Source organism: Astyanax mexicanus, chromosome 5 (assembly GCF_023375975.1).
Source record: "Astyanax mexicanus isolate ESR-SI-001 chromosome 5, AstMex3_surface, whole genome shotgun sequence".
NCBI lineage: Eukaryota > Metazoa > Chordata > Actinopteri > Characiformes > Acestrorhamphidae > Astyanax > Astyanax mexicanus.
The window spans coordinates 30,531,441-30,535,754 of NC_064412.1; the positions used below are offsets into that span (position 1 = coordinate 30,531,441).

Here is a 4,314-nt window from a genome sequence, read left to right on the forward strand (position 1 = left end):
GCGTGCTTGTGCTTTTTGGAGCGATTTATCGTACGGTTTTCGTAAAAACTTCGTAAACGTACGCATTTTTTCCCCATAGGAATGAATGGGGCGAAATTTTAAACGTCCGTAACCGCCACAATTTTTGAGATACGAACACCAAATTCGGCGAGCTTATAGATCTTACCGAGATCTTTAAATTAATAGCAGGTTGCGAAGCGATACGACGTACGGTTTTCGTACAATTTTCGTACGAAGTTTTCCCATAGAAATGAATGGGGGGCCCAGAGTTCCATCTCGCACACGAGCAGCTCTGCGCACGGAACCCCTTCTCTCCCCTGCTCCTCCAGTACTGTGAGTGTATGGAGGAGCTGCTGTATGGAGCAGCTATCAGTCAAAAGTTTGGACACCCCGGCACCCCAGCCAGGGTTTAGCAACCACCTATTAACTGCTTAGCAACCACTCTCTCTTTCTCACTCTCTCTTTCGCTCTCTACTTCTCTAATTCTCACTCTCTTTCCCACTCTCTCTCTATTTCTATATTTCTCACTCTTTCTTTTGCTCTCTACTTCTCTACTTCTCACTCTCTCTTTTGCTCTCTACTTCTCTATTTCTCACTCTCTTTTGCTCTCTACTCCTCTATTTCTCACTCTCTTTCTCACTCTCTCTCTACGTCTCTATTTCTCACTCTCTCTCTACGTCTCTATTTCTCACTCTCTTTCTCACTCTCTCTCTACGTCTATTTCTCACTCTATTTCTCACTCTCTCTCTACTTCTCTATCTCACTCTCTCTTTCTCACTCTCTCTCTACGTCTCTATTTCTCACTGTCTCTCTCTACTTCTATATTTCTCACTCTCTCTACTTCTATATTTCTCACTCTCTTTTTCACTCTCTCTCTACGTCTCTATTTCTCACTCTCTCTCTACTTCTCTATTTCTCACTCTCTTTCTCACTCTCTCTCTACGTCTCTATTTCTCACTCTCTCTACTTCTCTATTTCTCACTCTCTCTTTCTCACTCTCTCTCTACTTCTCTATTTCTCACTCTCTCTCTGCTTCTCTATTTCTCACTCTCTTTTGCTCTCTTCTTCTCTATTTCTCACTCTCTCTTTCTCACTCTCTCTCTACTTCTCTATTTCTCACTCTCTCTACTTTTCTATGTCTCTTTCTTTCTACTTTTCTATTTCTCTATTTCTCTCTTACTCTTTATTTCTCGCTCTTCTCTCTACTTCTCTTTCACTCTACTTTTCTGTCTTGCTTTCTCTTTCTATCTATCTCTCTACTACATCCTCTTTCTTTCTCTACTTCTTTATTTCTCGATCTCTCTTTTTCCCTAATTCTCTTTCTCTCGCTCAATATTTCTCTCTACTTGTCACTCTTTTTCTCATATTCTCGGGTGTTCTTTCTCTACTTCTCACGCTGATTTTCTCTCTACTTCTCTATTTCAGGCTCTCCCTTTTTCTGTACTTCTACATTTAACACTCTTTCTTTTTATCTACTACTGCCTAGCAACCAGTTAGATACACCTTAGCAACCACCTGGAAAACATTAGCAACTGCCTAGCAACCACTTAGCAACCATGTGTAATACGTTAGCAACTGCCTAGCAACCAGATAGCAACACCTTAGCAACCACCTGGAAAACATTAGCAACTGCTTAGCAACCACTTTAGAAATGGTAGCAACTGCCTAGCGACCAGTCAGATACACCTAGCAACACCTTAGCAACCACCCCAGATACCATAGCAACATCTTAGCAACCACCTAGCAACACCTTAGCAACCACCACAGACACCATAGCAACACCTTAGCAACCGCCTAGCAACCGTCTAGCAACCACCTAGCAACACCTTAGCAACCACCCCGGATACCATAGCAACACCTTAGCAACCACCCTGGATAGCATAGCAACACCTTAGCAACCACCTAGCAAAACCTTAGCAACCACCTAGCAACACCCTAGCAACCACCTAGCAACACCTTAGCAACCACCTTGCAACCACCTAGCAACACCTTAGCAACCACCCCGGATACCATAGCAACACCTTAGCAACCACCTAGCAACACCTTAGCAACCACCTAGCAACACCTTAGCAACCACCCTGGATACCATAGCAACACCTTAGCAACCACCTAGCAACACCTTAGCAACCACCTAGCAACACCCTAGCAACCACCTAGCAACACCTTTGCAACCACCCTGGATACCATAGCAACACCTTAGCAACCACCTAGCAACACCCTAGCAACCACCTAGCAACCACCTAGCAACACCTTAGCAACCACCCTGGATACCATAGCAACACCTTAGCAACCACCTAGCAACACCTTAGCAACCACCCTGGATACCATAGCAACACCTTAGCAACCACCTAGCAACACCTTAGCAACCACTTAGAAACACCGTAGCAACCACCCCGGATACCATAGCAACACCTAAGCAACCGCCTAGCAACCACCTAGCAACACCTTAGCAACCACCCCGGATACCATTGCAACACCTTAGCAACCACCTAGCAACACCTTAGCAACCACCCAGGATACCATAGCAACACCTTAGCTACTGCCTAGCAACCACCTAGCAACACCTTAGCAACCACCCAGGATACCATAGCAACACCTTAGCAACCACCTAGCAACACCTTAGCAACCACCCTGGATACCATAGCAACACCATAGCAACCACCTAGCAACACCTTAGCAACCACCCAGGATACCATAGCAACACCTTAGCAACCACCTAGCAACACCTTAGCAACCACCCTGGATACCATAGCAACCGCCTAGCAACACCCTAGCAACCACCTAGCAACACCTTAGCAACCACCCTGGATACCATAGCAACACCTTAGCAACCACCTAGCAACACCTTAGCAACCAACCCGGATACCATAGCAACACCTTAGCAACCACCCCGGATCCCATAGCAACACCTTAGCAACCACCTATTAACCCTCTAGCAACCACCTAGCAACACCTTAGCAACCACCCCAGATACCATAGCAACACCTTAGCAACCACCTAGCAACACCTTAGCAACCACCCCGGATACCATAGCAACCAGTTAGCAACCACCTGGAAAATATTAGAAACTGCCTAATAACCACTTAAAAACCATTTGGAATACGTTAGGAGTTGCCTAGCAACAAGTTAGCAACAGCTTAGCAACCACCTTGAATATGTTCGCAACTGCCTAGCAACCAATTAGCAAGCACTAAGCAACGATGTGGACTACATTATCAACTGCCTAGCAACTACCTAGCAACCACTTAGCAACACTTTACTTTATAATATAATTATAAGCTTTTCACCATGTTAGCCAAAACTTTTTGGACTTCAACATTTAGCCGAAAGTCAACAGCATAGCAACCACTCTTCACACGCTTTAGACAGAAATATCTTAGCAACCATTTTAACTATTCAACGTTATTTAACTATTTAACGTACTTTTCCAAGCCAACTTAAAGTTCGTTATCGAACTTTCCTTTTCTAGTTATTATTATTATTCCGCGCTCAAAATTTAATCACTATCTCCTCCTAGGGCTTTTGACGTAGAACCACGAAATTTTGCAGTATCGTAGGACCTATACCCGAATAGGTTGCTTGTGCTTTTTTAAGCGATACATCGTACGGTTTTCGTAAAAACTTCGTAAACGTACGCTTTTTTTTCCCATAGGAAATGAATGGGGGACAACTTTGAACGACTGTGTAGGTAACAATTTTTGACATACAAAGACAAAAATCGGACGGTCTATAGAACTTACCGCGTTCTTTCCGAAAATTTTAACGTTTCGACGATACGTCGTACGGTTTTCGTACAAATCTCGTACGAAGTTTTCCCATAGAAATGAATGGGGGGCCCAGAGTTCCATCTCACACACGAGCAGCTCTGCGCACGGAACCCCTTCTCTCCCCTGCTCCTCCAGTACTGTGAGTGTATGGAGGAGCTGCTGTATGGAGCAGCTATCAGTCAAAAGTCAAACCCCGGCACCCCAGCCAGGGCTTAGCAACCACCTAATAACTGCTTAGCAACCACCTTAGCAACCACCTGGAAAACGTTAGCAACTGCCTAGCAACCACTTAGCAACACCTTAGCAACCACCTGGAAAACGTTAGCAACTGCCTAGCAACCACTGAGCAACCACCTGGAAAACGTTAGCAACTGCCTAGCAACCACTTAGCAACTGCCTAGCAACCACCTGGAATACGTTAGCAACTGCCTAGCAACCACTTAGCAACCACCTGGAAAACGTTAGCAACTGCCTAGCAACAACTTAGCAACTGCCTAGCAACCACCTGGAAAATGTTAGCAACTGCCTAGCAACCACTTAGCAACCA

At 44.9% G+C, this 4,314-nt stretch overlaps 1 long non-coding RNA gene across 11 annotated transcripts; it reads right to left on the reverse strand.

Moving 5' to 3' along the window:
* Positions 1–1,224: 1,224 nt before the first annotated feature.
* On the reverse strand, positions 1,225–3,497 carry LOC125802165 (uncharacterized). 11 transcript variants are annotated; one of them, XR_007439120.1, is made up of 3 exons: positions 2,782–2,943; positions 2,044–2,131; positions 1,225–1,858 (listed from the first exon to the last, which is right to left on the reverse strand). It is a non-coding gene; the product is annotated as an uncharacterized LOC125802165 (long non-coding RNA). The 11 variants fall into 11 exon arrangements; XR_007439114.1 differs by lacking the exon at positions 2,044–2,131 and adding an exon at positions 2,597–2,672 and having other exon boundaries at positions 2,770–2,941; XR_007439117.1 differs by lacking the exon at positions 2,782–2,943 and adding an exon at positions 2,241–2,469.
* Positions 3,498–4,314: the final 817 nt, after the last annotated feature.